A 12,691-nucleotide genomic window follows, 5' to 3' on the forward strand; every position below is an offset into this window, starting at 1 on the left:
TCTTAAAAATTAATACTCTCCATTGATTCTGCATCTTCCTGTAGCTACCACACCATGTCTCTATTCCACGATACAGATTCATGGAATAATGGGATAAATTCTTAACCTTTCCCTGAATCCTTTATATAGATTCTAGTCTAATAAACCCATCGCGATTACTATAGTAGAAATTCCAATGGAATTTTATTTAATCTCTCAGGAGAAATCAGTGTAATTGACCTCTTGCTCCTTTGTGAAATTCATTCTTCTCTTACCCTCTATGATGTCACATCCTTCTGAATTTCATTCTACCTCACAGCACACACTTATTCATGCTCTCTTGCCTGCCTCTCTTCTGGGTTTGACATCTAAATGTCAGACTGCCCTAGAATCTTTGTCCTGTGTCCTCTTGATTTCTCTGTGTGACATCATTCGATTCTAAGATTTTAAATGAAATCTATTTGTCATGCATCTGAAACCCTGGACACACCCATAAAATCCAGACTGGTATCTTTAAATGCCAACTGACCTGCCCATTAGGATTAGAAGTAGCATCTTGAACTTAATAAAACCCAGTATTTCCTTGCGTATCTGCTTCCTCTACAGTCTCCCAACCTCAGCCAATGTTCCCACCCTTCACCAAGTTTTCTTCAAGACAACTTATGACACAGGAGAGCTTGGTTCTTGTCTCATGGAGTTGAAGAATGAATCTCGCAAACAACAGAAGGTGAATAAAGCGATAGAAGTTTATTAAGATACAGAGAAAGCTCTCATGAGTGAGGGAGGTCCTGGCAGGGTTGACACTGAGGGCTCGTACGTAGGCTTGGTCTTTTATTGGAAGCCAATCAGGGATCCTAAATCCTTTAGCATTACCTACTGATGTCACCATTGAGTAAGGACTAGTGCTAACATCTTTAATGGCTTACTTCTTCTTCTTTGGGGTCTGGTTATTCTTTGTTGGTCACAGATGACTGTCATAAAAAAGACACCCTCCCCGCCCACATCTGGAGCAGGGTGGTTTGGTTGGTTCCTGTATCTCTGGTTTCCTTACACCTTAGCGTTTTGGGGATTTTTGTGAGCCTACTTCCGTGGCCCCCTACCTAGCCCTGCCTAGCCCCATTTGTCCCTAACTCACCTAGAAGATATTCCTGATTTTTTTATTTTCCTGAAATCCCTACATTTGACTCAATTCCTATTGATTATTTTCCCAAGACATGTAATAAATCTGTCCAAACTATTTGTCCTGGTTTTATAGACATTGCTTACCTGAGTCTCTTTGCTCCAGCTGAATAGATTTTTATTTTTTACTTTCTCCATTAAGCCAACCTAGTTTTTACGGAGCATTTATCATAGTTGTTTTCTTTGTCTGTAATGTTCTTATCATTGTTATTTGCTTACCTGGCCTTTAACTGAAATTTGGAACTCAAATTAAGGTCTATCTTGGGATGCCTCAGTGGTTCAGCGGTTGAGTGTCTCCCTTCCGCTTAGGGTGTGATCCCAGGGTCTGGGATCAAGTCCCACCTCTGGCTCTTTGCAGGGAGCCTGCTTCTCCCTCTGCCTGTGTCTCTGCTTCTCTCTCTCTGTATCTCTCATGAATAAATCAATAAAGCCTTTAAAAAAATTAAGCTCTATCTTAACTAATTTAATTTAAATTGAGCCAGAAAGAGGTTGACAAAGACACTCTCCTTGATCAAACTTTAGACAGACTTTTGAAAGCCCTCCCCTCAACTAGTCCTAGACTTTGGCCCCAGTCCTTGCTTGGCCTGCCAACCTCAGTTTTAGCAAGAATCCTGCAAAGCCAGTTTAGAGAGAATCCCTTATCTTTGATATCTGATCACCTCGTCCTGCCTTCAGCAAGAATTTTATCAGGTCAGTTAACAAGAATCCTCCTACCCTTGGCGTCTCCCCTTAGAATTTCCAATCCACTGATCCCTTCACTCTGCTCATTAGCTATAAATCCCAGCTGTCTTTTCTGATTCAGAGTTGAGCAGGATCTCTCTTCCCTGTTAGAATATTCTTATTGAATAATAATAATATTGAATAAAGTGCTACTTTTTAAAAAAAGTGTTAGGATTTTTTTTTAATAAAGTGTAACCACATCATTCAATCTAAACTAGTCACCAGTTACTGTCATTCCCCTCAGATTAATTTATTAATCTATGTAGCACTTACACTGCAAGTAATTTTAAAATTCTTTCCTACATTTCTGTTTTTTTATTCTTCCTTTCTTTTTCCATTCCTTTCTTATTTCATTCTTTTCCTCTTTTAATATTAGGTGTGGGTTTTTTTAAATTTTTTTTTAAATTTATGATAGTCCCACAGAGAGAGAGAGAGAGAGGCAGAGACATAGGCAGAGGGAGAGGGAGAAGCAGGCTCCATGCACCAGGAGCCCGACGTGGGATTCGATCCCGGGTCTCCAGGATCGTGCCCTGGGCCAAAGGCAGGCGCTAAACTGCTGCATCACCCAGGGATCCCAGGTGTTTTTTTTTTTTAACTTTTTCTCCTTTCCTTTCTTCATTGCCTTTCCCCACTATAATATAAGCTTCATATAAGCAGACATATTATCTCTCTTTTAACCACTGTATCCTCGGTGATTGAAGAGCAATTGCCATGCAGCAGGCTAATAAAAACTTGTAAAATCACTCAGAGAATCATTACAAAATTCAAGTGCATATTATGATAGGGATAGAGATGAAGGAACTAGAAATTAGGACAAAGATAAGGAAATATTTCGCCACAGTAGAAGAGTCCTACACAGGACATTATAAATGATATGATGATGGACAGGAAGGGGGATGTATATGGATTTATGGTAGATGTTAACTGAATAAAAACAAGTAAGATCATGTAAGAAGGAGTAGAAATCATTAATGGTCACTCTCCAAATTAATCTAGCTTCTAATAGTATTTAAATTCACATCTTAATATGTAATAACAATGGCACATTAAATATACTTGTTTCTTTTCTCACATCTTACAAATAGAATTAATATTAAAAATACTTAGGATTTTTGACATATCTCAAAAATATTTATTTTAGGACTATTTCATTAAGTCATTCTGTTAGTCACTGATACAGATTAAGTAGCATAGAGAGATAGAGTGACTACTTATTGATCAGGCATAAGCTCAGTGATATCTACTTCTTATTGGAATCACTCAAGTCCATGGTTCTATTTTCAGTTTTTTTATGTCCATGAGTACAATTTTATATGTTCTCCTGGGTGACTAAGCTCTGGGAAATTAAATGACACATGGATCTGTTATGATAACCTGTATGGCAATTTACAGATATAAAGTGAAAGTGTAACTACTGAGGACATCCAAATGTGTCTTCTCTACCCCCAAATAAGTATTTAGGAAAGATACTATTTTGGAACTTTCTTACTAAAGTCAGACTCCAAATAAATAAATAAATAAATGGCCAGATTCAGAGCAAATAACAATAGTCTAAGATAGTCTGATGTATCTAGCTCCATGACAAGCCAAAAATTTTTAAAATCTGGCTTTAATAAATAAATACAAATAATCCTATTGACCAGAAAGTTAAGTTTTCATGCATTAGGTTTTATTTATTTTAAGTGTGATAAGAATAGAAACAAAGTATTAAGAGCATGATATGTAAATTTACACTTGATAGTCAATCTGTGTCTAGGAACTTAAAGTGCAATTATAGTTACTGAGTTTGTTTGTTTTAATGTACTGACATCTACATGTCTGAATAACTGCTTAAAATGAGATTAATCTTGTAGGGTAAATATGTACTTGAAATGCTCTTGTGGCCTAGTCAGAATTAGGTCAGGTTTGAAATGCATCTTGTTGGTGATTTGTTTTTCTGAGGCCTTTCAAAAAGACAAGGAAGGAAAGAGAGTAGACCTCAGATGTCCTATGGAGTTCCAGACAGATTTCCCTGGTGAAAATAAAGAGAGTAAAAAGCAGAGAGATCTTCAAAGTGTTCCTCTTGATTTGCTAAACTTTGGACTGTGCTTTTTTTTTTTTTTTTTCATTTTGATTCTATAAAGCATTTAGTTTCTTTCCTATTTTCAAGACATTCTAAGGTCATGTATTTACAAAACTATCACATTGCAGCCTTTTGTTTCCATTGCTTCAGTAAAATATTTTGAACCTCTCTGTTAAAGAAGAACCTTTTTATTCAAAATCTTTTTCCAAAAAAAACTATGACTAATTCAAAAGATACAAGTTTCTTGTCTTCTATGACAGCAAATTATAAGGCAAAAATCTCTGTTCTCTTCTGTAGTCTCCTCTTGGTTGCTACAAAGAAGCTCTCTACAAGCAACGCCATGACAGTAAAATTGGTAGTCCAGCAGCAGCATTGTTTTATCTCGTGGTGCCCTGAAATCTGTGGCAAGTTAAATGGAGACTTTAATGAGTATCAATCTTTTTTAGCACTATCTTACTGTATTGGTAGATTCCTCGATCTCTTGTTAAGAGTAATGACCCTTGGTCTGACCAAATGTAGCTGAATCTGAACCCTCCACATTTGCAGGACTATACAGTGGACTAAGGAGTCAACAAAACATGGCCATAATTTGTCATGGGAATATGTAACCAGTTCATATATATCTGTTATTAATTTTTTAAACCTATTTGTTGAGTGCCTACTATATTTGAGATTGAGGGGCCTAAGATGGTAAAAGAAGGTACGTGTTCACATGGTGCTTACGATGCAACATGGAAGAGACAGAAAGATAAATTTTTAAGCAAATATGGTAATTTTCAATGGCATTAAATGTTACGAAGGTAACCAAACAAGGTTGACATGGTGAGAAAGGATGAGTGAATAGGATTAGCGACTTTAGATATGGTGACAGATAATTTTAGGCAGATACTATCTCTGAAGAGGTAACATTTGATCAGATCTGAATAAAAATGCTGACCATGTGGAAACTTGGTATCAGACATTTCATGCAAAGGGAATAGCAAGTGTAAAGGTCATAATGGATGTAAGACCTGGAAGTATTATAGATTCAGGAAAAAAAAAAAAAAAGCTAATGTTACTAATCTACTATAGTACACCAAGGGAAGTGTAGCAGGTGATGAGGTCTCAAAGAAAGTGAATAGCCAAGTCATGTGGCATTATGCTGGGTATGTAAGGAAAGTGGAATTTTATTCTATGCACAGTGAACATTCACTAAGGAACCACAAATAGTAGAATAAGATGATCTGATATAAGGTTTCAAAAGACACACTTTTATTTTTCTCTTTTTCATTTCCTCTCTTTTATTCTTTCTATTTCTCTTACTTTCTCGATCTTTGATTAATGTGTGTGTGTGTGTGTGTGTGTGTGTGTAGGGTTATGTGTGTGTTCACCTATATAAAATCAGTCTTGCAGTGATCCATGGATCTATGAAGTTCAACCATATTGAGCACTCAGGGACTCATCAACATTTTCTTTTGACTAATGATGTGATGTGTCCCAGATGTTAAGTGAACCCATTCCCAGATGTCCTCCATATTAACCAATCTCAGATATAATGAATTGTAACTTTATAAAGTGTGTTTTTAAGATTAGTGAAGTAAATGGAGTGTCAGAGAGATTTAGTTAGGAGGTGGGAAACACATGTTTGTTTTAGGGTCACTTTTGAATATGTGTGGGGGCAATAGAGCCTTCAAACATATTTTTTAAGTCTGTTTTCACTAATGGGTTTGTGTGAGTAGCTATGGGATATTTTCAAGGGTTCTTTACAAGTGCCGATTGCCATATTACAATATGGTTCTTTTTTATAAGGAAATATACAGTTTAAAACCTTCCTTGACAAGCTTTTAGAAGTTTATCAACTCATTATTAATTTTTCATTTCCACAGACCTCTGAATGCAGCAGATTAATGTTTGTATGTATATGTGTGCACATTTGAACCATTGTGATTTAATTAAAATAGAAATATTCAAATTACAGAAATGTTGTGCTTCATTAGAAGATCAGTGCCTGAGGATACCTGCTTAGTTTCTGGTGAAAAGTTACAGTGGCTCCAGACCTCACTCAGAGAAGACCCATAGGGAGATCTGGACCATCACTTACCTAGTGAGATGATCCTCCCTCCGAGAACCCAAGGCCTCTCTTTTTTATCTACTTCATCCATCACATTTGGTGAAACACCCAAGGGCCCAGTAACAAATAGAGATTACTAACATTGCTTAAACTTTCTTGTTCTGCTTCTCTAGTTATAGATGTTAGATACACATACAAAATATGGAAGGAAATCTCAGAATTCTTAGCCACTAATTACCAATGCATCCATCTTTCATTGAAATTCTCAACTATTTTCATACATCAAAAGGAAGGATACTTATTGTCAAACTATAAGTAGGGTTTGTAGCTCCTGAGGCAAATAAGTTATAAAATTATAGGGAAGTTAAATAACATCAAACAGTGAAAAGTCAACTTAAAACATATTGCTTCTTCACTTGAGTTTTTGGACATTCTGATTTTGTTATAAAAATATATGACATGTGTCTTAATAATAATCTCTAAGCAACTCCAGAATTGTTTCTTAAAATACTATTCAGTACAAAATGAATAATTTGATTCGCAACAGGGGTTTATCTGGAAAGAAAATTCTAATAAATCTTCCATCCCACTGGGATATTTTGACAAGTGCAATAACAAAAGCTGCGGTTGGCAGTCTACAAGTGATATCTTGGCCTGTCACCGTAACTCTGACCATAGGACTTGAATTAGCTTCCACACAGTTTAATAATAAAAGCTTCTGCTTTTGACCTTTGAGGAGATGCTCATGAATAGGTAAGCACTTTTGGTTGTTTGTATTAGAAATCTTTTTTTTATATAACTATTTCATCATTTAGGCATTGATATAACAGAATTTGTGATATTAAATGAAAATCTATTGAATGATAGTGAAAGTAGTTAATTCCTTATTTTCTTGAGAAGGTATATATAATTTAGGATTAAAAAATCTAGGTTTATTCCTTCTTCATCCTTCTCCTGAGGAAGCAGACTCCTTGAGTATAAGCAGGACAGAGGGCCTCAAACTATTTGCAGAAAGGCTCTGAGGGAGAAATATAGGGAGAACATAGGAAGTCCTAACAGTGTTGACTATCTATTGGCAGAAATGTGAAGCAGCTGAAGCTCCTGGTCACTCTGCCTAATGCCCATGTTATGTTCAGTAGTGCACAATAGAGGAGGGATCATTGTGAAATTTAGGGGGCAGTGTTGCTTGCCATAATATTTGGGCACTCTAAGGCATGTAGTGAGCACAGGCTGGGGATGTTAGATGCAAAGGCTGAGGTTGTTAGGAGCACTGTGAGGAACAATCATGCCTCCTATTAATATTCAAGTAAATGCAAAGTATTTATAATTAGAAAGTGATGTTAGCTGAACATTAATATACAGTAACTTTTCCCTGAATACAACTAGTATTATATCAGGTATATATTAAAAATCTAATTTGGTTAGAAAATTTTATGTTTGAAATTTGTTTTATGTTTTTGTTATATTTGGAATTTTACCAATGATTATTCACCATTGAGAATTTGGAGTTTTCAGCTTAATAAATTTGTTCCAGTCAGCATTCATAGTGATTCTACATACTGGTGCAAATATCTGATTCCTTCAGTATATGTTCTAGAATTGTCATGTTCAAGCATACATGTATAGAAATACACATTATTTCATTATTACTTAATTTTCTTCTCTGTAATGAGCATGATATCAATTATTTTGAAATTATGTACTTAGGTTCCTTATTTTGTTTATGAAGTTCATTTCAGGAGAATGAAGTTTTTTTTAAAGATTTCATTTATTTATTCATGAGAGACACAGAGAGAGAGGCAGAGACACAGGCAGAGGGAGAAGCAGGCTCCTTGCAGGGAGCCCAATGTGGGACTCGATCCCAGGACCCTGGGATCATGACCTGAGCTAAAGTCTTAACCACTGAGCCACTCAGACATCCCAGAGAAAGACTTTTGAAACAGCATCTATGTGTATGGTAGTGTTGAGAACAAATGCTGATAGAAGTTGTGCAGGGAATAGTTACTGGAAAGAGTAAAACTACTTGGGTTGAGTCAGACGACCTGGAGGCTCCATTTTGTGGAAGTTTGTGTCTCAGAGGAGGCTTGAAATTTTAAGCACAGGACAGTCATCTGCAAAATAAGAATGAATACATATAGTATACATATCTCTTATAATTTATGAGACATACAAAGTCTGTATGTGAAAGTTACTTTCTATAAATTTTAAAGGATGGTATAAAGAGAAGCCATTCTTACTATTACTCAATAAAAATTTCTACAATGAATTTTTCCCTCTATGGGCTTATTTAATTTCTAAGATGATTAATATATTTGTCACGGACATTGGGATTAACCATGATGAAAATAACAGAACTTTCTTTATTTCTAAACAAAGAATTCTAAGCCCATATTTAGTACAAGGTATTGTCCTAAGTCCAGAGGATAAAAAGAATGAGTATGTCAAATGTATTCTGCAGTTCAGTTATTTTTATCATCTGTACGTAGTTACATTTAGCTTCTATACAGAAAAATTGTGACTTGCGGTACTTCCTTTTAAGGTGAAATTTTTGACCTTTAATTAATCTGCACATTATGGTAAGAAGTTTGACACTTTTTTTTTAGAAGTTTGACTTTTAAGTAAATAATTTAGCTATATAGATAGTTGAAGATAGACATAGATGTAGACACAGATATGAATAGAGATAGATGGCTTGCTTGATCACAGTCCTTTAGGAATGACATTACTATATTACCCTCTAGGCTGAACTGCTCCACACATTCATGGAACAATACAATCCAAATGAAATACTATTTAACAAATCTAAAATCCTTTTAAAAATTGTGCTTATATTATACTATTTTAGATAGAAACTTATTTTTAATCGATATTCTTATTTTTAAACTACACAGTTTAAATGACAGATAATGCAAATAACTGGGTGTTTCATATAGTGATCAGGGCAGAAAAGACAACCCCCCAAACCCAAACCAGACTTAAAGCCTTTACAGAGGATATAATGGACCATTTTGGAACTTTTTACCCTCCTCTTATACAGAACACATGACTAAATTTCTCATGAATTCTAGAATGATGCTAATAGAGTTTCTTAAAAAATTGCAATGCAAGCAATGTTTTAGAAAATCTATGCTTTCTATTTGTCAATGAGAATGGTCAGAACTTCCTGGTGTTGCATTATTTCCACATGATTTCTGAAATGTTTATATTTTTGTTTTTATTTCATTTAATTTTATTCTATTGTATTTATTTATTTAAATCACCACTCAGAACATACCAGTACAGGAATGCAGTTTAGAACAACACTACTAGCCTTTCTTTACACCAGTTTCAACTAGTCTCCAAAATGGAGTCCTTTTTCCTTTTTCCATTGTTTCTATTTCACCCATTGAATTCCCAACAGAAAAGACAAAGTATATACTACATCCTTTCTAGTCAAAATGGTGGAATCTCACTTGGACGTTAAATTTTTGAATTCAGAAAATAATTATTGAGAACCACTTTATTTAGGACAATGTTAAAAACATTGAATAAGTTGAATTGTGTCCCCCAGAAAATATATGGTGAAGTCCTTACCTTCATTACCTCAGACAGAATGTGACCTTCTTTGGAAACAGGGTAATGTAATTATTTAAGATAGAGTCATTCGGGTGAGTCATAATCCATATAACTGGTGTCCTTATAAAATGGGGGAAACTTGAGCATACAGACACAGGGAGATGCCATGTAGAGATGAAGGATGAGATTGGAGGGATGATTTTATAAGCCAAAGAATAGCAAGGATTTCCCTTCATCATCAGAAACTAAGAATGAGGCTTAGAAGAAACTTCCTTTGAGTTCTCAGAAGGAAGCAATCTTGCTGACCCGGTGATTTTGGAATTTTAACCTTTAGAAATATGAGACAATGAGAAAAAATAAGTATGAGACAAAATATTTCTATTGTTTTAAAACATCAGTTTGTAGTTCTTGGTATCATAGCCCTAGGAAAACTAATAAGAATTTTGGTACCAAAAAGCAAGGTTCTGTTGTAATAACTAAAAATATAGAAGTGGTTTTGGAATTGGGTATTAGGCAAAGGCTAGAAGAGTTTCAAAGTACATGATAGAAAATGTTTAGTTGCTTTGAAAAGACTGTGGGTAAAAATATGAATGTTAATGTCAATTCTGCTGAGGGCTCAGAGATCTGTAGAGGAAGCTTATCATCTCTAATGCATAAACATATGCATATCATTGTCTGGATGCATATATCACCATGAACAGATTGTTGCTAGAAATATGAATGTTAAAGATGCTTCTGATAAAATCTCAGAAACAAAGAAAATATTATTGGACATTGGAGGAAAGGTGATCTTTGTTATAAAGTGGCAGAGACTTGACTTGTGTGTTCTGGTGTTCATTGGTAGAAAGTAGAACTTTTAAGTGAAGTACTTGGATATGTAGTTGAGATTTCCAAGCGAAGTGTGGAAGGTACAACTTGTTTTTTTTGGTCCTGCCCATAGTAAAATGCAAGAAAAAAGAGATAAACTAAAAAACCAAAGAAGGAATTGGTAAGCTAAAGAACGATCACTTAATGATTAGGAGAATTTTTAGCCTATCTACGTTGCTTGCTCTGGACACAGGGCCAAGGGTACAACTGAACAACGATTTGTTAAAGAGCTTAGGTGGGATTCGTAGATCCAAAAACCTTTTCAGCAAAAGCCAGGAATAGAGCTACGGTTTTCCAGGAAGGATCTATAGAGAACACTTGTATCTAGTAGTGTGAATTCCTTTGACATCCCACAGATGACTCACAAGGTTATTGAAAATGTTATACCAGCATCAACCCTGCCATCCTGGACTGTAAAGAACAGAGACTTGGCAAAATGGAGGAAGAGTGACTCCCCAGGCAGAGCCTTGGAATAGAGACCTAGGCCCACTGTATCTCCTGGCTTCTAGAGGGTGAAGCCAATGCCCAGGACTGAGGGATTGAGGCCACGCTGTAGGCTCAGAGGACAGAGCATCAGACTATAGAAAATTATTCTCAGGCCTTGAAATCTAATGGAATTTGATCTGCTTGATTTTGGACTTTCTGGGAAATTTTGGCCTCTTTTACCTTTTGTTCCTTTTAGAATTTTTTTGTTTTTTGAATGAGAATATTCGTCCTTTGTCTTTTCTACCATTGCATTTTAGAAAGTAGATAACTGGGATCCCTGGGTGGCGCAGCGGTTTGGCGCCTACCTTTGGCCCAGGGCGCGATCCTGGAGGCCCGGGATCGAATCCCACGTCGGGCTCCTGATGCATGGAGCCTGCTTCTCCCTCTGCCTGTGTCTCTGCCTCTCTCTCTCTCTCTCTCTCTGTGACTATCATAAATAAATAAAAAAAAAAAAAAAAAGAAAGTAGATAACTTGTCTGGTTTCAAAGATTTGCAAACATAGAGGAATTTTACTCTGGAATAAGTCACACCCTGTGTCCCCTATAACTAAGGTGAATTAGATCATGAGATTTGGAACTTTGAGTCGATGATATTTAGAAGAGATTTTGGATTTAGGGTTGATCATAGAATGGGTTAACATTTGGATTTAGGGTTGATCATAGAACGGGAGACATTAGGATGGATGAATCTATTTTGCATGTAGGAAAGACATGAGTTTTGGGAAACCAGAAGGAAGACTGTCATGGGTTGATTTGTGTTGCCTAAAAACATGTGTTGAAGTCCTAATCCTGATTACCTCAGAATGTGACCTTATTTGGCAGATGTAATTAATTAAATTAAAATGGGGCCATTAGGGTGGGTCCTCATCCAAAATGACTGGTGTCCTTCTAAGAAGTGAGAAATTTGGATACAGACACAAGGAGAATGCCTTGTGAAGATGGAGGCATGATTGGAGTGATGAATTTACAAAGCAAGGAATACCAAAGATTTTTGGCCATCAACAGGAGCTAGGGGAAGGGCAAATAAGAGAGTCTTCCTCAGAGGACTCAGAAAGAATCAACCCTGGCAATACCTTGATTTCAAACTTTAGTCTCTAAAACTATGTGAGGAATTGGCCTATGTAAAAGACACATTTAATAATCTGATGAATAATTTATGGTAGAATTTAACAATCACATAATTTAGAATTAACAGTTATTGTCCCAAAAGAAGAAATGAACATCTATGTAGATGTTGGAACATCACATAAGACTAAAATGATCAAGAAAATTAATCTGGAAAAACGACTGTCGGAGATCTGCAGGATGTGTTCTTCACTTAATTTTTAAAATATATTTAATTGTCATATGCATATATTACTGCAAAGTATACTGATTTTAAGTATGGAGTCTAGTAAATTTTTTGAATTTTTATCGATGTCATTGTAGATTCACATGCAGTTGCAAAATATAATACAAAGAGATACCTTATACACTTCATCCAATTTTGCCTGAATGTAACATTTTATAAAACTATAATATCATAACCAAATTATTGGCACAATCCAATGATCATATTCACTTTTCATTGGTTTTAATTATACTCGTGTGTGTGTGTGTGTGTGTTATGCTCTGTACAATTTATCATTTGGGTAGTCATGATCCTGAACACTTCCAAAACCACAAAAATCCCTTGTGTAAACATAAGTATCACTTTCCCATTCACCCCATCTGTAATCTATCACTAATCTGTCATTCTTATCTAAATTCTGTCATTTGAATGCTATTTAGATGGAATCTCATTCAATACGACTT

At 35.6% G+C, this 12,691-nt stretch overlaps 2 long non-coding RNA genes across 14 annotated transcripts in view; one reads left to right on the top strand and one right to left on the bottom strand.

The window, feature by feature from the left end:
• Window positions 1-400, bottom strand: part of LOC112653712 (uncharacterized) — a 148,564-nt gene extending 148,164 nt beyond the window's left edge. For 6 of the 12 annotated variants that reach the window (XR_003132406.3, XR_003132402.3, XR_003132407.3 and 3 more), the window contains exon 1: window positions 255-397. This is a non-coding gene — a long non-coding RNA (uncharacterized LOC112653712). Of the gene's footprint in view, window positions 1-254 lie in introns of all 12 variants that reach the window. The other 6 variants (XR_003132401.3, XR_007409681.1, XR_007409680.1 and 3 more) reach the window with 3 other exon arrangements.
• The window catches only part of LOC112653711 (uncharacterized), a 59,626-nt gene continuing 47,248 nt past the window's right edge, over window positions 314-12,691 (top strand). Inside the window, exon 1 of one of the 2 annotated variants that reach the window (XR_003132399.3) lies at window positions 314-706. This is a non-coding gene — a long non-coding RNA (uncharacterized LOC112653711). The remainder of the gene's footprint in view (window positions 707-12,691) is intronic. The other variant, XR_007409679.1, reaches the window with a different exon arrangement.

This window comes from Canis lupus, chromosome 3, assembly GCF_003254725.2.
Source record: "Canis lupus dingo isolate Sandy chromosome 3, ASM325472v2, whole genome shotgun sequence".
Classification (NCBI taxonomy): Eukaryota; Metazoa; Chordata; class Mammalia; order Carnivora; family Canidae; genus Canis; species Canis lupus.